Source organism: Pygocentrus nattereri, chromosome 29 (assembly GCF_015220715.1).
Source record: "Pygocentrus nattereri isolate fPygNat1 chromosome 29, fPygNat1.pri, whole genome shotgun sequence".
In the NCBI taxonomy this organism is placed as follows: domain Eukaryota; kingdom Metazoa; phylum Chordata; class Actinopteri; order Characiformes; family Serrasalmidae; genus Pygocentrus; species Pygocentrus nattereri.
The window spans coordinates 17,270,106-17,293,604 of NC_051239.1; the positions used below are offsets into that span (position 1 = coordinate 17,270,106).

The following is a 23,499-nucleotide window of genomic DNA, read 5'->3' on the forward strand; positions in this document are numbered from 1 at the left end:
CTGGACCAGTCCAGCATTCCACAGTCAACTTTCAATGGTTTTATAACAGTCGAAGAGATTGAGAACAACAACTCAGCCACGAAGTGGTAGGCCATGTTAAATGACAGAGCAGGGTCAGCGGATGCTGAGGCGCATAGAGCGCAGAGGTCGCCAACTTTCTGCAGAGTCAATCGCTACAGACCTCCAAACTTCATGTGGCCTTCAGGTTAGCTGAAGAACAGCATAGAGAGCTTCATGGAATTAGTTTCCATGGCCGAGCAGCTGCATCCAAGCCTTACATCACCAAGCGCAATGCAAAGCATCAAATGCAGTAGTGTAAAGCACCGCCACTGGACTCTAGAGCAGTGGAGACGTGTTCTCTGGAGTGGTGAATCACACTGCTCCATCTGGCAATCCGATGGCCGAGACTGGGTTTGGCAGTTACCAGGAGAACGGTACTTGTCTCACATTGTGCCAAATGTAATGTTTGGTGGAGGGGGGATTATGGTGTGGGGTTGTTTTTCAGGAGTTGGGCTCGGCCCCTTAGAGATTTTGGACAATTTCATACTCCCAACTTTGTGGGAACAGTTTGGGGACGGCCCCTTCCTGTTCCAACATGACTGCACACCAATGCACAAAGCAGGTGTGGAAGAGTTTGACTGGCCTGCACAGAGTCTCTGACTGAGGCGATCTCTGACTGAGGCGATCTCTGACTGAGGCGGTCTCTGACTGAGTCTTTATGAAAAGTGGGAGTGAGCTGAAACAGTCCCATCCTATCTCAATGCTGGTACATCTGAATGGCACAGTAATGTAATGAAGGGGGGGGGGGGGTTGCAGGACAGATGAACAGGAGAGCAGGTTGGTGATGGTGAGGAGGAGGCCCTGCTGGTCAGTCTTCAGCAGGATGGGAGGACAGTCATTATCTCAGGAAGAGTAAAGATACAAAATTAGTTCTGGTCAGGAGTTTGACTGTAATAAAAAGATTTCCCCCAGAGTGTGGCTGGTGACTCTGGCAGATCTAACTATAACAGCATGAAGTAAAAGGAGAGAACCAGAAGGTAGCATAGATATGAGAGAACCCTGAGACACTGGGATCCCCCCACTCACCGTCAACAAACCTGTGTGATCGCGTGAAGTGGTGGGTTATAACAGGTTACTCTAAAAGCAAGGCAAGGCAAGGCAAGTTTATTTATATAGCACCTTTCATACACAACGGTCATTCAAAGTGCTTTACAAATGAAAAAATACAGAAAAATGTAATTAATGTAAATAAAATAAAATGTATGTAAATTAAAAACATAATTAAAACAATAGATTTAAAAGAAGTTAATCAAATTTAAAAGAAGGAGATAAAAAATTAGAATAAAAATAAGAAACATGATTAAGAAACATGATTAAAACAATAGATATAAAAGAAGTTAAATGAATGAGGATAAGAGTGCCGTTACAGGATAAAAGTGGATTAAACTGAGCTAAAGGCTCAAACATGAAGGTTTTCATTCTGGATTTAAAAGTGTCGAGTGTTGGGGCTCTTCTGATGCTCTCTGTCAACTGGTTCCATTTCAGAGCAGCGTAGTAGCTAAATGCTGCCTCTCCGTGTTTAGTTTTTACCTTAGGCTGCACTAACTGACCAGTTCCTGATGATCTGAGAGTTCTGCCCGGCTCATATTGCTGGAGCATATCTAATAAATATACTGGTCCTGCACCATTAAGACATTTATAGACCAGTAATAGTACCTTAAAGTCTATCCTGTAACATACTGGTATCCAGTGTAGGGATTTAAGGACAGGAGTGATGTGCTCCCTTCTTTTACTCCTAGTGAGAACTCTGGCAGCTGCGTTTTGAATCAGCTGAAGCTGTTTGATTGTCTTTTTTGGGAGTCCAGTTAGGAGCCCATTACAGTAATCAATCCTACTAGAAACAAAGGCGTGGATGAGTTTCTCCAAGTCTGCTTTAGCCAGAAAATCTCTGATTTTGTTGATGTTTTTGAGGTGATAGAAAGCTGATTTGGTGACAGCTTTGACATGACTGTTAAAAGTGAGATCAGAGTCCATTTGTACACCAAGGTTACGTACTAGTTCTTTAGATTTTAGGCCTCTCTAATCTAGATAGGCAGCTAGTCTGTGTCTTTCATTGCTATTCCCAAATAAAATAATCTCTGTTTTATCTTTATTCAACTGCAGAAAGTTGTGTTTCATCCATTTGTTTATGTGCTCAAGGCATTCGCACAGTGAGTCTAGGGGACCGTAGTCATTTGGGCAGAGAGCCATGTAGATCTGAGTGTCATCTGCATAGCTGTGGTAAGATATCCCATAAGTATGCATGATTTCACCTAGAGGAATCATATATAAATTAAATAAGAGTGGCCCAAGAATTGAACCCTGGGGTACACCACAGGTCACTGGCACAGTCTCAGAAACGTTACCTTCCATTTCCACAAAGAAGTTCCTTCCTTGAAGGTATGAACTGAACCATTTTAGGACAGTTCCTGAGAGTCCAACCCAGTTCTCAAGTCTATCTATGAGAATTTTGTGGTCAATGGTGTCAAAGGCAGCGCTGAGATCGAGCAGTAGTAGAACAGACATGTTTCCTGAGTCTGTATTTAGGCGAATGTCATTGATAACCTTAATTAGTGCAGTCTCAGTACTATGATTAGGTCGGAAGCCTGACTGAAATTTGTCTAGACAGCTATTTGTGGATAGAAAGTGCATAATTTGTTTGAAGACAATTTTTTCTATTATTTTTCCAATGAATGGTAGATTGGAAATTGGTCTATAATTATTTAACAGGCTTGTATCTAGAGTTTTCTTTTTCAAGAGAGGCTTCACAACTGCAGTTTTTAATGCACTCGGAAATACACCTGACATGAGTGAGCAATTTACTATTTGAAGAATGTTCACTAATATTGAGGAAAAGACATTCTTTAAAAACTTGGTTGGTAATGTATCAAGACTGCAAGTGGATGATTTGAGATGACTCACTGTATCAATTAAACCTTCTTCATTAATAACACTAAACTGGGACATGTTGAACATGCTTTTGCGTGGTTTTGGAGAGAAAATCGTCTCGTTGGTAGTTGTAGGCTTACAGATAGCTTGTCTGATGGTGTGGATTCTAGTATTAAAAAATTTTGCAAACTCATTACATTTCTCAGTTGAAACTAGCTCAGGGGCCATATATGTAGGTGGGTTTGTTAGTCTGTCAACCATAGTGAAAAGCACTTTGCTATTGTTAACATTATTGCTAATAATGCTAGAGAAGAAGGATTGTCTAGCCTTGCACATTATTCTATTGTATTCACGCAGCCTATCTTTGAAAATCTCTTTATGTATGTGAAGGTTGGTTTTACGCCATCTGCGCTCAGCCTTTCTGCATTCTCTCTTTTGGTGCTGAACTGCAGCATCATTTCTCCATGGTGCTTTCTGCTTGCATTGCAAGTATAGGATGACAGTCTAATGTCCCTATAATTCCTTTAGGACGTCTTAATTAGCCAATAGCTGGTTGTTAATTGGCTGCTTATTACTACTTTATTAAGCAATAACTAACTTAAGTAAAAAGAAAAACATTGTTTTTTGTTAATGCATTATTCAGTGCCACTCCCAAACTGTGGAATACCTTTCCTCCGCTTTCCTTAGCTTTTCCTCCAGCTTAGAATAATGCTGTACTTATATTACAGAGAACACGTTTATAAAACTCAAACTGTTGTTTAACTCTTAGATTTTTATCAAATGTCATTTGATTTCAATAAATGTTTCACTTTTGTATGTCTTTATAATATTTTACTTTTACTTGTTTACTTGCCACTGTCCACTGGCCACACCACATCCATGAATAAACATACATATATAGATACTATATATAAACATATATAACATATCTTTTCATTCTGTTATTATTATTGTCCAGTTCGTACTCCATTGCAGTACAGATATCATATTCATATGATGTCATATGAATTTCCCACCCACTGCTCACCACCCTGAGCTAATGCCCTATTTGGTGAAACAACGTGAGAAAAAAAAACGTCTGAGCAGACTTTGACTTTTTTTAACTTGTACAGCAGCTTAAGCAGTCTGAGAGAGGCACTAAATAATTAAAATATCTATAAATAATACTGTGCACAATCATTTTCTGAGTAATGGGTCTGTATGAAGTGCACTTACTAATAAACTCTGTGATCACTGTGAGCTTGCAGCTTGTCTGAATTGTTTGTTATTATGTTCAATGCACTAGTTTAGTATTTTTTGTTTTTCTGAATGTGCTCTTAGTATATTACCAACCTCTAAATAAAAATGACATCATACTCTAAAATGCACCTGTAGCCATTCAGCACAGTCCAGGCCCATGTGGGTAAAACAAACAATACTGGTTTTATTATCATTAACCCAAAACAGGCATGGGTCAAAACCAGAAAATGCAGAAAGATCACAATATTGATCATAACACCAGGCGAACGATGAAGGGCAAGACAAAAGACGTAGTTGGTAAATCAGGTAAAACAGGTACAATACTGAGACCAAGAGCCCAAAGCAAAGGTACCAGAGGGAAAAGCAGAAAGGCAGAGTCGTAAACAAGTCAAAAGGTGGGAATCAGAAAAAGGCCATCAATACAAATACACAGTAAGTTCAAGAAGAAGCAAGACCTCACACGGACTCTGACTAAAGCCCGGGCTTATATACTATCTGGACTAAACATGTGACAGATATACACAGGTGAGGATCTTCTAGTAATCAGGAGACTGTGAACGCTGATAGGTAGGCACGAGACTGTCATGAGTCACATGATCCCTGAGAGTGTTGTGGGTAATGTAGTCCATTTCAGTCTGAGGGTTTGTCCTATACGTGACAGCAGCTTTACATTTCTAGAGAAAATGTAAACCTAAGAAGTTTTTACTTCACTCTGTATCACTTTCTCTCTCCTACAGATGGTGATGTGATTCTGGACAGTCCTGTCCATCCTGTGACTGAGGGAGATTCTCTGACTCTCCGCTGTTTATTTCGCTCCACAAAGCCCTCAAACGTCACAGCTGATTTCTATAAAGATGGATCACTGCTCCAGACCCAGACGACAGGAGAGATGATCATCCGTACTGTCTCAAAGTCAGATGAAGGTCTCTACCACTGTAAACACCCAGAGAGAGGAGAGTCACCACAGAGCTGGCTCTCAGTCAGAGGTGAGAACAGTTTCTTGTTATTTGATTCTTTCTGTAAATCTTCAGTTTTATATTTTAATTACAGATTCCATCTTGTAGCATGTAAACTATTATCACCTCACTGTGGTGGTGCGGGGTCTCTGTCTCTGTTTTAACAATGTGAGAACACAGTGGCGTCTCTGATGAGTAGCTTCTTCTGTTCCAGGTGATTCTGCAGCTCAGCCCGGTGATGTCACTCATGCTCAGATTGTGACTACTGAAACGTTTCTTGAAAGAAATGGTAAAATCTGCATCTCTGCAATAGCACAGATAATAATCTTTAACTGATAATAATCTTTGTGTTGTTTACTCTTATTATTTTTGTTTTATTCTGAATTATTTCAGTATCAGATGAAGCAATGCCAAGACTAAATGATGTGACATTCTCAAATCAAGATGAAAAACCTGAAACACTGTGGAAAAGGTGAGCTTTACCTATTATACACATAACACAAAGCACTGGCTCTACCATGCAATGCCATCAAAAACAAAATTGCTGAACAATTGATGCACTTTACTCACATGCTAATGCAAAAAAGCATGAACACTAAATAATAATAATAATCCATCCATCCATCCATTTTCTAAGCCGCTTCTCCGTCAGGGTCGCAAGGGGGTGCTGGAGCCTATGAGGAAGAGAATCTGCCTTTAGAACTCATCAAAATCCAGTGTGATGATTCTCTGAAGAATCAACCTCAGCAGCTTTCCCTCCCCGAGTTCTACCGGGGCTTGGAAAAGGAAAAGTTTCCTCTGATGAGACGCCACGTGAAAAAAATGATCATTCTATTTGGCTCAACATACATATGTGAGCAAACATTTTCGCTGTTAACACTGAACAAAAGCAGATTGAGAACCAAAATGACCGACAGCCATCTCCATAATGTCCTTCGCATCTCAACCACTAAGTTTACTCCAGACCTGCCAGCCATCCTTCGCTCCAAAGCGCAGCAGCACTGCTCCCACTGAGTGCAATGTCGTTCCCACTTTAGGTGAGTAAAAATATATATTCCACAGTACCCCTGAGTTAATGCATGTGCAAGTACACATGCTGCAAATATCAATAATGCGCATCAATTCTGTCACTACCCTGCTTTTGCGCACCACTTTCTTATATGCGTTTTTCTTGTTAACACACAGAGTACAAAGTCAGCTGATCTCATCTGATGCAGATGTGCTACTTGATCAAATTACATCTGTCCGGATTTTTGGCACAAGTGGCATCGGATCAGCACCGCAGCTGGATGGCCCGATTTACATACATAGCGCAGCTGATACTCACCAGAATAATTTACTAAAACTATATGCACTCCTGTTATTAAGTCCAGTTCAGTCTGTTAATGTTGATAACCGTTTCAAACAAATGTTAATAACTTAAATAACAAGCTTAAAATTTACCCATCCCATTTTCCCCTTTATTGTTTTTTCTCTGTACTGTAAATCAACTAAGAAGAAATCTGAGGCTGCTGTTCTGAGAAAAAGCTACTAAGTTTTTTTTTTTATAAATCAATAAAGATCCATTTATGGAAAGTTTCTTTAATTATATTCAACAATATAAAATATTTGACCACTTTTAATTGATTTTTCTAACTTTAATACACTAAAGTTAAGGCTATATATCTCATTTCTAGTAAGTGGCCCAGCCCCTCCTATATTTTTATGTATGTGGCCCTCAGTGAAAAAAGTTTGGACACCCCTGATCTAAAGTGTGAATCATTTATGTTAACCTGCTTCTCCACTAATGTGAAAAAGAGTCTGAGTAAAATCTTTATAATCACCAAAATAACCAACTACAACAAGCCCTAGTGTATCATTTGGTCTTCTTAAAACATGAGAGGCAAATTATTATCTTTTAACAACGTCACCTCAAGGCCTTGGATAAATTAGATGATTATCAAACAGTCAGCTCTCATGGTCAACGCATTACTTTGGCCATCAGTGAACAGACTCGAGTCATCAGACATCCATGAGTAATTAGTAAATCAAATGAACAGATATTAATCAAATGAAAAACTAATTAGACTGAAATTATACTGTGAAAGGGTGTGTCGTGTATGTAAATGTGGTGTGGAGTGAGGAGGCGGACGCATATGCTGAGATAAGAGACTTTTATTAGGGGCAAATCCAGGGTCAAAGTCACAACGGTCCAGGGTCAAACAGCCAACACGGAGAGAAGGAGGGACATACATGACCAAATGAAAACAGGATCAAACGTACAAACAGTACACAAGAAAGACCAACACAGACCAAGGCCAACCCAGGGCTTATATACACGAGGGTAAACGAGGAACAGGCGGGAACACAGGTGGATACAATAAGGGGTGGAATCATGAAACAAGGGGGCTGGACTAAAAAACCAAAACAAAGAACACATGGGCTAAGAACACATGCTGCCTGTTACAGCAGTTCCCGTTCATGTTCTTTTGTTTTTGCTCGTAACTTTTCTTTACCTTTTTAATAGTGTATTTATTTTGATGAGGCAATTTAGGGAAGCTGTGCCCTCTCGAAACATGCAAGTAAAGAGTGTTTTGGGCTGTTTTTTCGCCGTGAAAGCTCTACTTTCACTCAGTCCCCGTGTCCGCTGCGGCGATGCAGCATGGCCGCTTTGTTTACACCCGGGACCAGCTGATCGCGCTGCAGCCGGTCGGCATGGCGACCAGGACAACGAACATCCCCGAAGAGCTTTGGAGACAGATGCACAGGGGATGCAGAGGGGGAATTAACAAGCACAGAAAAAAGAAGGGATATGGGCAACGTGAGGTCACTGGCGGATAAGATGGACGAGCTGACAGCACTAGCCAGGAGTCAGAGGGAGTACCGGGAGTGTAGTTTAATGTGCTTTTCGGAGACATGGCTACCCCAGGACATCCCGGATGACCATGTTTCCATCAATGGCTTCCAGACTGTTCGGGCCGACCGGGGTTGCACCGAGAGCGGTAAGCGCAAAGGAGGTGGGCTCGCTGTGCTAGTCAATAACCGCTGGTGTAACCCTGGTCACATTACCATCAAGGAACGTACCTGTTGCCCGGACATTGAGCTGACGCGAGTATTCACATGCCATCATCGTGACTGTCTACATTCCCCCCTCTGCCAACCCGACGTAGGTAAGTGATGTCATTTATTCAACTACAGCACGTCTCCAAACGCAACACCTGAGTGCCTTTATCGCCATATCAGGTGACTTTAACCATGTCGCTATGGCCAAGGCACTACCACACTTCACTCGGTATGTGGACTGTCCCATCAGAGAGGAAAGATCACTGGACCTGCTGTATGCTAATGTTAAGGATGCATACAGCTGCTCCCCCCTCCCCCCTCTTTGGGTAGGTCAGACCACAACTTGGTACACCTCAGCTCCTGTTATGTGCCGTTGGTGAAGAGTGACCAAGCGGACAGTGAGTAGATGGTCTGGGGAGACTTACGAGGCACTGCAGGATTGCTTTGAGGCTACTGATTGGTCTGCACTCTGTGAGCCACACGGAGAGGACATCGACGGGCCAACAGAGTGCATCATGGACTACATTAACTTTTGTGTGGACTCCACTGTCCCAACCAGCACTGTTAAATGTTACCCAAACAACAAGCCGTTGGTAACAAAGGACATTAAGGCTCTCCTCAACAAGATGAAGAGGGCCTTCAGAGCGGGAGACAGGGTGGAGGTGAGAACGATCCAGAGGGAACTGAGGACAGCTATCAAGGAGGCGAAGGACAAATATAGGAGGAAGCTGGAGTGGAAACTCCAGCAGAACAACATGAGGGAGGTCTGGAATGGAATGAGGACCATCACCAGCTTCAGGTCCAGGAACAACAGAGGAGTAGAGGTCAGTGTGGATGGAGCCAACAAGCTAAATCTGTTTTTTAACAGATTTGACACAGCAGGCTCTGCATTGTTCCTGTCCCAAAGGTACTGTCCTCTCTCCCTTCCTCTTCACCCTCTACACCACGGACTTCAGCTACTGCACAGAGACTTGCCACCTTCAGAAGTTTTCTGATGACTCTGCAATAGTTGGATGTATCAGCAGGGGTGAAGAGGATGAGTACAGGGCGACGGTGAAGGACTTTGTCGCATGGTGCGAGCAGAACCACCTGCAGCTGAATGTAACAAAGACAAAGGAACTGGTGGTGGACCTGAGGAGGGACAAGGCATCGGTGACCCCTGTGTCCATCAGCGGGGTCAGTGTGAACACTGTGGATGATTACAAATATCTGGGTGTGTATATTGACAATAAACTGGACTGGGCTAAGAACACTGATGCCCTCTACAGGAAGGGCCAAAGTCGTCTTTATTTTCTGAGGCACCTGAGGTCCTTTAACGTCTGCCGGACTATGCTTAGGATCTTCTATGAGTCTGTGATGGCGAGTGCTATCCTCTATGCTGTTGCATGCTGGGGAAGCAGGCTGAGGGTGGCAGATGCCAACAGACTCAGCAAACTGATCCGCAACGCCGGTGATGTTGTGGGTGTGGAGCTGGACTCGCTGACGGCCATTTCGGAGAGGAGGACACTGTCTAAGCTGAAGGCCATTATGAACAATGGCTCCCACCCACTCTACGACACAGTGATGAGACACAAGAGCTCATTCAGCTCAAGACTCACTCTATCAAAATGCACCACAGAGCGCCACAGGAAGTCATTCTTACCTGTGGCCATCAAACTCTATAACTCCTCCCTCAGTGTGTGATTCACAAAACTCAATACGAAACTGTTCATATGTGCAATAATAACAATTGTGTGTGCAATAACTCAGAGGGACACTAACTTTAAATAATTTAAATAATTGTAACTGCTTTATACCTGATGTTTCATATTACTATCACAATCACTGCCACCTTACTATATTCTTAAGTACTTAAATCTGGTGTACATACTGTAAGTTCTCTATATTGTCTTAAATTATTAGTAAAAGTGTTTATTTTTACATAAATGGCTGCAACTGTAACAACTGCAATTTCCCCCTGGGATCAATAAAGGAATCTGAATATGAATCTGAAAAACAAAACACAACAGGACAAATGGACAAGACTGGCAGGGGCCAATTGTGACAGTAAACTATTATCTCATCAAAATACTGTTTCATTCTACATGTAGGCTAATTTAAAATGACCTCTAAAACAGCAAAATGAAGAACTCAAAGTCAGGAACTCAGCTCTCCACATTTGCTGCATTTCTCATTGATAATTTTATGGAATCATTTAATTATTTCATTATTTTGCAGAGGACAGAAAATCTCACACACAAAGGTACAAAACTGTGGGAACATCTCACTGATCATAAATCTGGAGACTGAGTAACATGTTTGTGCACTTTCCCAGCCACATTTAGTGTCAGAGGCCTGAGAACAGAGAGGAGTTAGAGACGCGTCTGTGGTCTGATTTCTATTCTAATAAAACAGCAGTAATGACAACATCAACCAAATAAGAACTGAAACCTGATGATGTTTTTATGTTACACTCATTGCATCTTTTATGTAAAGCTACAAAGTCATATCTCTTACTATATAATCATTTTTTAAATATATATTTATAGCCATACTGATATTCCATACTGACTTCCTGGCTCTTGTCATGTCTTTCCTTAAAATCTAAGCACAGCCATAAAGCAGGACCTCACTGTTTTGGTGTCTTTGCCCCAGAGAAGCGGACTGAACTTTCCCCTGGACTCTGCATTGCAGTCAGTTCTCACGCTCAGTTCTTTCCTCTGTGGTCTGAGGACTCGTATCTTCAGGTGCTACCTATTTTAACACCTTTCTGATCTCATTGACTCTTTTTTCATAGATGTGCCAGTTACCCACTAATACCCTCCCACCCCCCACCCCGCTAAAAATGACAGACGTTGGTTTGAACTTTACTCTGGTAACAATAGTCTTTTTCTTCTTTGACCCAGAGAACACAACGTTCATTATTTCCATGAATAATCTAGAGGTCTGACATGTCAGACCACAAAACACATTTCCACTGTGCATCAGTCCATTTAAGATGAGCTTGAGACTCTTGATGTTGTTGAGAAATGACTTCCACTGTGCATAGTATAGTCTAAACTAGCATTTCTGGATGCAGCGACAGATGGTACTTATCTTTCTCAGTGTTCCTATTCTTAAGTTGAACTGTTTTCATTCAAATAAATTTCAAAGTAGATTTAAAAATCACCGCCTTCTGTTTTTATTCATATTTTTATATTTTATGGCCCAAATCCAGCAGAGTCGATATCAGACCCTCCAAGAAGGCCCGTTACGAGGCCCTGGTAAAGGAGCAGGAAGAAGGAAGAGGACTGGAAAGTGGTACAGAGACTGCTGCACTCCACCCAAACTCCAGTTGTGGCCACCATCGCCAGCCTTTGTGCAGCTGTTCGAGCGAGTGGCCGAGGACCATCAGTAGGATAAGGAGGATTGGGCAGTCTGATTACTCCGCCATCCTCACAGGGAAGACCCAGTTGGCTGCTTAACAGCTTCCAGGGTGGTTGCAACTGGATTACACGGAGTTAAAGAAAGCCATTTTTCAGTGAGTCAGCCGAACCTCAGAGCAGCACTGGCAGCATTTCCAGACATTGACACTTCAGGAGTTTGACCCACCCTTCGTATTTGTGCAGCAGCTCTGGTTCTCTTGTAGGAGATGGATTTTAGCTGAGGAATGGGACTCGGAGGAACTTACAGATCTAGTAGTTCTGGAACAATTCATAGCCCAGTTACCAGAAGGGAATACACCTTGGGTTCTTTAATTTTGGGGACAAATTGGCCACAGTTTCAGGGGTTAGTAAAGGAACTGACAAAGAAGAATCCCGTACAGAGGAACGGGGTGGGAACTATGCAGCCTCGCAGAGAGATGAGCTACCAGGGTCATCACACACTTCTCAAGACTCAACTTTATTGGGGGGTGGGGAATTGGATAGAGATGGCAATCCCAAAAGGGGGCCTTTCCTCCAGAGCTCCTCCCTAGGGATTCCACTAGGAGATTTTCCCCAGGAACATTCACGTACCCCCACCTCTTGAGCACATCAGTGAAGTGCTCAGGTGTTCTTCTTTTCAGCTTTAGCCTGTGGTTCTCAATCCTGACCCTGGAGTTCTCCTGTTCTGCATGTTTTAGTGTTTTACTTTCTCCAACACACCGGATCCAAGGTGTAATCAGAGAGCAGGGCCAGAAACAACTGGCCTGAGGGATGAATTTACAGCTCACTCTCTCTCGTGCTCTCGTTCGCACATGCGCAGTCTCTCACTTGCTCTCTCACTCGCTCTCTCACTCGCTCTCTCACTCGCTCGTGTTTTGTCTGTGAGTAAAGAGGAAGTGTTGAGGTCATTGTTCAGTCATTACTGGGGCAGTATGGAGCTCAGTCTGCTCTCTCTGATGCTCTGTGAGTAGATTCTCTTTATATTTCTGTTGCTTTTTGTATTTAAGTTTGTATTATTGTTGTACTGTGTTTGCACTGTAATTCTTATGTACAGGACAACAGCACATTAATCTGAACAAACAAACAGAAAGATTTAGTAAGACCACATCTAGGAGAACAGACATAAATTAGTTTTAATTCATAAAAAAACATTATAACAAAAGCTACAAGTTCACTGAATTTAAAACATCTACAGCTGTCTTCTGTTTTTCACAGTGTAATTTACATTCTGGGTAAAAAGAATAAGACACTCATTCCAGTTAAAAAACAGTCCATGCATTAAAAAAGCTGGCCGTGGCTCTTTTCACACAAGTAAAGTTGTTTTCTGAGCTAAACCAGCCATTAGGGGTGTACTTTGTGTACTTCTGGTGCCGGTCCCAAGCCCGGATAAATGGTGAGGGTTGCGTCAGGAAGGGCATCCAGCGTAAAACTTGTGCCAAAACTATCATGCGGATCACAAATATGATTGCCATACCGGATCGGTCGAGGCCGGGGTTAACAACGACTGCCTCTGGTGGTGTTGACCAGCAGGGTGCCAGTGGAAATTGGACTACTGTAGGTCGAAGACCATCAGCGAGGAGAGGAGGAATGCGGGTTAGAAGGCAGCGAGAATGAAGGAAAGGCAGGAGTGTGGAGGTTAGAGTAGGGACTCTGAACATAGGGACAATGACTGGTAAAGGCAGAGAGCTTGCAGACATGATGGAGAGATGGAAGGTAGATATTCTGTGTGTCCAGGAGACAAGATGGAATGGAAGCAAGGCCAGGAACATTGGAGGTGGTTTCAAACTGTTCTATCATGGTGTAGAGAGGAAGAGAAATGGAGTAGGGATAATCCTAAAGGAACAGCTTGGGAAAAGTGTTCTGGATGTAAAGAGAGTGTCAGACAGGATCATGAGCCTGAAGCTGGAGGTTGATGGTGTAATTTTGAATGTGGTCAGTTCATATGCACCACAGGTTGGTTGTCAGTTAGAGGAGAAAGAGGAATTTTGGAGTAAGATGGATGAAGTGGTAGATGGTGTCCATAGAGAGGAGAGATTGGTGATTGGTGCAGACTTCAATGGACATGTTGGTGAAGGGAACAGAGGGTATGCTGGGTATGTATGGTGTGAAAGACAGAAATGCGGAAGGTCAGATGGTTGTAGATTTTGCAAAGAGAATGGAAATGGCTGTGGTGAACACATATTTTCAGAAGAGGGAAGAACACAGGGTGACATACAAGAGTGGAGGGAGGTGCACACAGGTGGATTATATCCTAACTAAGATTATGCCACCTAAAGGAGTTTGGAGATTGTAAAGTGCTACCAGGGGAAAGTGTAGCAAGGCAGCATAGGGTGGTTGTCTGTAGAATGAGGTTAGAAACAAAGAAGAGGAAGAGAGTGAAGACAGAGCCAAAGATTAGATGGTGGAAGCTGAAGGAGGAGGGTGGTTGCAGGCAGTTCAGGGAAAAATTGCAACAGGCCCTTGGGGGCAGTGAGGAGCTACCTAAGGACTGGGAAAATACAGCTAAGGTGGTGAGAGAAACTGGCAAGAATGTGTTGGGTATTTCGTCTGGTCACAGGAAAGAAGACAAGGGAAATTGGTGGTGGAATGAGGAAGTCCAGGAGAGTATTCAGAAGAAGAAGGCAGCTAAGAAAAGTGGGATAACCAGAGAGATGAAGGAAGTAGGCAGGTTTACTGTGAGACTAGTCGCATAGCGAAAAGAATGGTGGCAAAGGCAAAGGCTCAGGCCTATGATGAGCTGTATGAGAGGCTGGACAGTAAAGAAGGAGTAAAGGACTTGTATCGTTTGGCTAAACAGAGAGATAGAGCTGGAAAGGATGTACAGCAGGTTAGGCTGATAAAGGATAGAGAGGGAAATGTACTAGTGAGTGAACAGAGAGTGTTGAGTAGATGGAAGGAGTACTTTGAAGAACTAATGAATGAGGAAACGAGAGAGAGAGGAGGACAACGGGGGGAGAGATAGTGGATCAGGAAGTGCAGAGGATTAGTAAGGTGGAAGTGAGGGCAGCTTTAAAAAGGATGAAGAATGGAAAGGCAGTTGGTCCAGATGACATACCTGTGGAGGTATGGAGATGTTTAGGAGAGAAGGCAGTGGACTTTTTAACCAGGTTGTTTAACAAAATCCTGGAGAGTGAGAGGATGCCTGATGAGTGGAGAAGTAGTGTACTGGTCCCCATTTTTAAGAACAAGGGTGATGTGCAGAGCTGCAGTAACTACAGAGGTATAAAGTTGATGAGCCACACCATGAAGGTATGGGAAAGAGTTGTTGAAGCAAGGCTAAGGCGAGAGGTTCAGATCAGTGAGCAGCAGTTTGATTTCATGCCCAGAAAGAGTACCACAGATGCAATTTTTGTGTTGAGAGTGTTGGTAGAGAAGTACAGAGAAGGTCAGAAGGAGCTGCATTGTGTCTTTGTGGATCTAGAGAAGGCATATGATAGGGTGCCAAGAGAGGAACTGTGGTACTGTCTGAGGAAGTCAGGTGTAGCTGAAAAGTATGTTAGGGTGGTGCAGGACATGTATGAGGATAGTAAGACAGTGGTGAGGTGTGCAGTTGAAGTGACAAATGGTTTCAAGGTGAAGGTGGGGTTACATCAGGGATCAGCTTTGAGCCCCTTCTTGTTTGCAATGGTGATGGACACGTTGACAGATGGGGTCAGGCAGGAGGCTCCATGGACCATGATGTTTGCAGATGACATTGTAGACGGGTGTCAGGGCTGATGTGTGACAGAAGGATAGCAGCAAGAGTGAAAGGGAAGGTTTACAAGACAGCAGTGCGTCCTGCTATGATGTACGGTTTGGAGACTGTGGCTCTGTCTAAAAGACAGGAGGCTGAGCTGGAGGTGGCGGAGATGAAGATGCTGAGATTTTCGTTGGGAGTGACAAGGCTGGACAAGATTAGAAATGAGCAGATCAGAGGGACAGTGAAGGTGGAGCAGTTTGGAGATAAAGCCAGAGACGCCAGGTTGAGATGGTTTGGACATGTGTTGAGGAGGAATAGTGGATATATTGGACAAAGAATGTTGGAGATGGAGCTGCCGGGCAGAAGGAGAAGAGGTAGACCTCAGAGAAGGTTTATGGATGTAGTGAAGGTGGACATGGAGATGGTTGGTGTAAAAGTGGAGGAGGCAGTGGATAGGGCAAGATGGAGGCAGATGATCCGCTGTGGCGACCCCTAAAGGTAGCAGCCGAAAGAAGAAGAAGAAGATCTTAGTGTAGCGCATAGTGGGAGTATGAGATTTTATGCTGTTCCATATTAGATTCCAGGATGAAAATATAAGTAAGAATCAGTGGATTATGTCATTTAAAGTGTGTAAAACTGACAGGTTACCATCTTCAAAGAGGTCTTTTATCATGGTTATGCTCCTGAAGCTCCATTCTTCACTGTGTTATAGTTTCTTATTGAAGGTAAAATAGAGGATTGTCCCAAAATATTGAAAAATCCTGAGCGTTAAAAATGTTTGTTTTGTATATTGGCATTGCTTTCTAGTTTTCTAGCTATAAACCAGGTTTTTTTGAGGTACAAATGAGGATTTTTTTAAAGAATAGCCTGAGCCTGAAATGAGTCTGATTCATTCACCTCACAGCGATAGATACAGTGTGTTAGATTTAAGAAATGCACAGAATTATCAAACAAATCCACTGAGAACTTAGAATTAACTCACAATTGGTTCAATGTGTTCAGTAGAAACATCAATTTTGTCATAATAGGAGTCCCATGTAATTCTACTGTTTATTGTAAGTTAATTTAAACCAAGTGAATGATAAAGTAGTTATCAGAAACTCAATTATTAATTCCACTATAATAATAATAATAATAATAATAATAATAATAATAATAATGCAACCCCAATTCCAATGAAGTTGGAATGTTTGTTAGAAGAGAAACATTGTTTTTAATCTGTTGGTCTATTTGCTCACGCAGTTGTTCACAAAGTGGTGAACCTCACCCCGTCCCTGCTTGTGAACGACTGAGCCTTTCAGAGATGCTCCCTTTATACCCAATCATGACACTCACCTGTTTCCAATGAACCTGTTCACCTGTGGAATGTTCCAAACAGGTGTTTTTTGAGCATTCCTCAACTTTCCCAGTCTTTTGTTGCCCGTGTCCCAACATCTTTGGAACATGTTGCAGGCATCAAATTCAAAATGAGTGAATATTTGCAAGAAAAACAATGATGTTTATCCGTTTGAACATTAAATATCTCATCTTTGTCGTGTATTCAATTGAATATGAGATGAAAAAGATTTGGAAATCATCGTATTCTGTTTTTATTTATGTTTTACACAACGTCCCAACTTCATTGGAATTTATATATATATATATAAAATAGACAATTTTGACTTTTTTATTTTTATATTCTGAAAAAAGTCTTGACTTGTATTCATGTCTAGTGGTGTTGATGTGGTAAACAAATGTTATACAATTCCTTTAACAAGGATTGTTAAATATTTTAATTGCCATGTTCATGAAATAGTTGTGATGTTTGTCAGGAGTAGCTGGTCTCCTCAGCTCTGAGTTATCATGTTCTCACCTGCTGAATGTGGATCTGTGGCTGAAATCTGCACTGACTGCTTTTACACACTCAGCTAAATCATCAGCATTTTGGAATTTGGTTCAGAGCAAAATGAAGTTCAATTGTTTCAGATGCTGTTTTCTTTAAGTACATTATATCGCTGTGATACAGAATGGAGCTGTTAATGTGTTGGTGTGTAAAGGATTCAGTGTGTATTGGTAAAATACTCATTTGCTGCCATGGTAGGAGCCACACACATGTATGAATGACTGCCTACTTACCAATGACCTTAATGAGTTCCACTGCCGATTAAATGCACAAAAGGTCCTGATCCTGACCCAACTGACTTAATTGCATTATAAGCCTAAAATACTGAATCATTTTAGAGTCAATGACATGAATAGAATCAGACAAATTTACTCTGTTTTCTAAAGTGTGAAGGACAGTTCAGAAAATGATTTATGGTCAAATGATTTGAGTCACTTGGTTCACGGCAGTCGGTTTATCAAACTCTTTCACTTCACTCATCAGTTTTACAGTGTAGTGAATATTTCACACTAATGCATCATGTTCTCTGTGTCTCTCCTACTTTAGTGCTGATCCACTGTGGACAAACTCAAGGTGAACCATTACATGAAAATCTACTGCAGTGTTTTATTTGTGTTCATGTAAATTTACATATAATTCCATTCCTTTAATAAATGACTTTGACAGACAGCCCAATTCAGTAAAATCATACATGATAACACATTCACTGTAAATGAGAGATCAGCACATTCATTAATTAATTTAGACTTTTAAATAATGACTTATTATTGTTATGATTAAAGTCCAATCTGGCTGCACATGAAACATTCATAGAACACAGGCACATTAAACTCATTAGGCTCATTGTGTTTAAGATGATTAAACTACTTCTTATACTGAGAAAAGCAGCTCTGCTCATCATTTCACACCAACAGAACAACTTAAACTGACAGTGGATCCTCAGAGCTCAGTCTACACTGAAGACACAGTTACTCTGAGCTGTGAGCCTCCGCAGGGTGATGGATGGGAGATTTACTGGAGGAAAAACAGTCAGTATTTAAAACATTTAGATCGTCTGAAAACAATCAGTGTTACTGAGTCTGATCCAGGAGAAGCAGAGTACGACTGTGTAGTGATGAAAGATATACAGACTATATTTCACAGTGATAAAGTCAAGATTACAGTGAGAGGTATGTCATGCTTTCTGTTTACTTTTACAAATTACTTGAATTTAGAATAAGTGGAAGAACAAATCACTCATTCCACTACATCCATGAAGATTTAGAATTTAATGAATGTTCAGTAAGTAGATATTTTAAAAGGATTTATCATCTTTGAACAGAGAGACCAAAAGCTACAGTGAACGTCCAGCCAGCTGGTCATGTGTTCATCAGAGAGAGAGTCACTCTGACATGTGGAATAGAAAGTGGAGATGACTGGAATTATGAATGGTATAAGAATAATAATCTTCTCAGAGATGCTCAAAGGAACAAATATGAAATCTCTAATGTTGATCAGACTCATGCAGGTGATTATACCTGTAAGGGAACACAGTCAACAGGCCGGATCTACACACACACCAGTGCAGCTGTTACACTGACTGTATCAGGTGAGTGTGGCGTCTTTCTCACTTATAATTATGAAGAGTTTAAAGTGCAGATGGATTTCAACTGAATATCTTTCTGCTGCAGCTGGTTAGGAAGTAACAGAGGCAGCTTTTCTCTTTGAAACACACAGAGGCAGAAGTACAGACAATCGCAGCTGCAGTGCAGAAAGAGCTTTGATGAGATCACAATATGAGACCACAGCACACCTAAACGTAAAGTTTAAACAGCAGAACTGAAAAAATTACATCATAGAATCAACAACAGAAATAATAGTAATAATAATAATAATAACAAAATATTTAATAGCTTTTTTTGTAAAATGTCATCTTAGCTCAGTTATTTGGAGTTCAGCTGTGAAATTAAGCAAGAAGTGTTTTCTGTGTAAATCCATGACATGAGCAGTCAGAGCCTCAGTGAGCTGCACGGCTGAACACAGACTACCTGTTATATTTACCTTCCTAGACGCAGACGTCAGACATCACTAACTGACCAATAAGAACAGCTCAAATCCCCACATTTAAAATCAAAACATTTAATCAGAAATGATGTCATATAAATGACCAGTTTATCGGGGTCTATTTTCCCTAATTCTGCTCATTTTAATGAACATGTTTTATCTACTTTATTAATGTATTGTGTTTTATCAGCTGCAGGTGGAGAAGCTGTAATATTTTCACTCTTTTAGCTGAATTGTTCTGAAAAGGTGGAGCTGAAAACAGTTTCCCGTTCGTTTTGGAGCAGAAATGTGTGACTGCTTATATAAACATTAATAAGAGATTTAAAAAGTAGCTAAAAACCCTAAATTAGACTGTAGCGGCGCTCCGGGAGTCACAAGCTGCTTTCAAGGACGCAGGGATGTGTTTTAGATCGAGGTGCTGAAATTCTGTGACGTGATGGATGAAGTCACACAAAATCATGTGCTTTCTTTCCAGCGTGAAACAGAGCCTGTAACGCGGTGCTATAATTAGACGAGAAACCACAGTACAAACATCTAACTGATACATCAAACCACCGCTCTCTTACTCTGCACTAACCTTATGCAAATGAGCTAATCAGATTGTTGATGTGTTGCAGTAATGATTATATTAGATTATATTAGATTTAACACTGAACACACACAGAGCAGGAGACACAGCACTGATCAAGTTACATTTATTACGTTACACCACTTTCATGTTAAAGTACATTAGGATGCTTTAGGGCTCAGAACTGGCCTGCGACTCTGCACAGACTTCTGCATGTGCTTGAGGACACGTCACCAGAGCGGTCAGCAGTTTTCAGCTCACTGTAATGAAAATATGGTGTTTACTTAATCAAAACAGGGTGACTGCAGATTTTAGAAATATAAAAATATAAACTCTGCTCTAAAGGAAGACATACAATTACTGTGAAGTTCAGAACAGCATTATTCTTCTTAATATTGTTAGCAGTTGCCCTGCTAAATAAATAAATAAATAAATAAATAAACAAACAATTCAGACCTTAGATATTTACAAGGCATGTGTTCTGATCAATACATTCAATGAGACAGTAACAAGCTAAATATATTATTATATTATTTATTATATTATTTATAAGGTCATATCTGTTGGTTGGTGTCTGTCCCGTACCCTAAGTTTCAGTTTGTTAAAATATAGTTTACTTTCTTTGTAATTCTCTTCTTTTCTTTGCGATGATTTTGATTCATATTAAATTGGTGGAACACTGAGATTCATCATATAAAAATAAATAACAATAAACTATTTCAAAATGGTCACGTTAACACAGAAACACAGAGTTTTAGTTCATAGGCGGAGCCTTATTTTAGCCACACCCCTGCAATATAGAGCAGGAACTGAGACTGTTTGTATACATCATAAATGTATCATAATTAAGCTGTAGGGTCACTCAAGTCAAAGGAAATTAGTCTGAAGTATGAGTCAGTTATGAACTGTATAAATGATTCATATATTATTCAGATTATATTCATATATTATTCAGATTATATTCATGTATTATTCAGTGTGTTTATGTTCAGCAGCAGACATGATAAAATACCTAATTATGTGGCTAATACTTTCATAACTACCACAGACAGATATGCAGAATCATAAGCAGTGAAAAATAAAGTTCAGGACAAGCCCTTGAACAGGATCCAGAAGTTTGGTCCTCCAGAGAGTTTTAGTGATTTAAATGAAAACTAAGCATGATGGTTCATTCAGAGAATAAAATACAAATAAACAATAATTGCTGTATTGCCATAGATGGTTGGGGGGTCCACTGTGTAATCCTGGTCCTAACACACCTGGCTCTAATACTCAGATGCCTATGAAGGCCTTCATTAAGTCCATGTTAGACAGGGCCTGTGCTAAACTCTGTAAGGTGGTGTCTCTTCAGGACCAGGACTGGTTGCTTCTACTGTAGAATGAGTTCAGCAAACATGCCAATAAAAGCAGTGTTGTAACTACAGGGGGACAGGAGAGTTAGTTACACCCCCCAACCCCCCTTTTGTGTGATTTTATACAAATAGAACCCAACAGAACCGCCTTCAATCACGTGGAACCTTTTCCTTACGTTTGTAGTGTCTGCTCAGGCTGATTAAAGATTTATATATTTAAATTAATGCTTTTAGAGACATTAAAAGGACTGACATTGGGGGAATATAGATATTATATCATAGATATAAACAGTTACAGTGTGGATGAATGTGTCACTGAGCTTTTAGTGTCAATTGTCCAAATACACTGCTCAAAAAAAATAAAGGGAACACTTAAACAACACAATATACTGTACTGAAGTATGAAAAGCGATCCGGTATGGCAATCATATTAGTGATCCGCATGATAGTTTTGGCACAAGTTTTACGCCGGATGCCCTTCCTGACGCAACCCTCACCATTTATCCGGGCTTGGGACCGGCACCAGAAGTACACAGAGTACACCCCTAATGGCTGGTTTACTTAAGTATCAAAAGTAAAAGTACTAAAAGATTAATTATGACTAATGTCCTGTTATCATTTTTATAACCAGACTGGCTTCATGAACTCATTTCAGGTGAAAGTCCTCCAGCGTCTCTCTTGGTAAACCAGTCTTTTAATAGAACGTCATTAATTAGTGACGCTGACGTCTATTAAAATGATCATAAGCACAAAACACTGAAGGTAAACAGTTTCCATCAGGGAGAACCGAGTGGCTCTGAAATAAACTGAAACTTTTCTTGTTTGTAAAAAGTTAAGATCTATTTGCAACTTAGTTACAAGTTTAAGTTTAATAAAAACTCAGGATCACAAATGAGGTCTCTGTTCATAAACAAACTAGCAAAAACAAATTTACTATAAAATGTACTATAAAACTGTTTTTATGAATTCAGAAAAAAGCCGCGTCAGTCTCGACTGCATATGTGGACATATTTCTATATTGTGCTCTATTTACACAAAGTTAGGTTAGTTCATCCTTTATGTTGAACAGACTCTCCCAAGGTTTTACGCTGCTGCGCTGACGTTGAACCGCGTGCTGCACTGGGTCGGTATGACCATCAGGTCAAAACCAGCTCTAAACAAAGTGACCGCTGGGCCCTGATTGGTTCTCTGGCTTTGCGCTTCTTTCGTTTTGACATGTTACGTTTTTATACACACAGAAACCAAAAGGAACGACAGATTTCTCAAAATGTAGGAGGAAAAAGTCGGATATTAGACTCTGAAATGTAGTGGAGTGAAAGGAAAAAGTCACCCCAAATGGAAATACTTAAGTACAAATACATGAAAAAACTACTTAAGTACAGAAACGAATTACATTTACTTTGTTACTGTCCGGCGGCACGGTGGCGTAGTGGGTAGCGCTGTCACCTCACAGCAAGGAGGGCCTGGGTTCGATTCTCTTGCCGGGTGACCGGGGTCCTCTCTGTGTGGAGTTTGCATGTTCTCCCCGTGTCTGCGTGGGTTTCCTCCGCGTTCTCCGGTAGGTCCAATGACATACAGTCAGGCCAACTGGACGTGCTAAATTGCCCCTGGGTGTGAGTGACTGTCTGTGTCTGTCTGTCTGCCCTGCAATGGACTGGCGACCTGTCCAGGGTGTGTCTTGCCTTTTGCCCGAAGACTGCTGGGATAGGCTCCAGCACCCCCCCGCGACCCTGACGGAGAAGCGGCTTAGGAAATGGATGGATGGATAGTTACTGTCCACCACTTGTGAATATTATCATGCATGTTCAGAGTGAATGTCTTTATCATCTTTGAACAGAGAGACCAAAAGCTACAGTGAACGTCCAGCCAGCTGGTCATGTGTTCATCAGAGAGAGAGTCACTCTGACATGTGGAATAGAAAGTGGAGATGACTGGAATTATGAATGGTATAAGAACAATAATCTTCTCAGAGATGCTCAAAGGAAGAAATATGAAATCTCTAATGTTGATCAGACTCATGCAGGTGATTATACCTGTAAGGGAACACAGTCAACAGGCCGAATCTACACACACACCAGTGCAGCTGTTACACTGACTGTATCAGGTGAGTGTGGCGTCCTTCACACTTTATCATTAAAGCTGCATTTGCAAGTTTTTTTTTTTATTTTATTTTTTTTATCAAAGCTGAAAAAGCATGAAATAATTTGAAAGTCAAGACATCGTGTCAGATTCTGTGGGGGGGTTGGGGAGGTAGGGTCTGCCCCTGTCATATGCTTTTGCACATTGATGTTACATTTACAGGCTCAAATATATATGTGTATATCTTATATGCAGAATTATGATTTCTGATCTGTTCAATACTGTAATTCAATTCAAATATATAATCAGTGGTACCTCCATCATCTCCACTCGTTTTTTGTGATATTC

At 41.1% G+C, this 23,499-nt stretch overlaps 1 long non-coding RNA gene across 1 annotated transcript; it reads left to right on the forward strand.

Moving 5' to 3' along the window:
* Positions 1-4,953: 4,953 nt before the first annotated feature.
* On the forward strand, positions 4,954-6,381 carry LOC108416951. The gene is made up of 5 exons (XR_005129943.1): positions 4,954-5,153; positions 5,338-5,412; positions 5,517-5,595; positions 5,761-6,160; positions 6,309-6,381. It is a non-coding gene; the product is annotated as an uncharacterized LOC108416951 (long non-coding RNA).
* Positions 6,382-23,499: the final 17,118 nt, after the last annotated feature.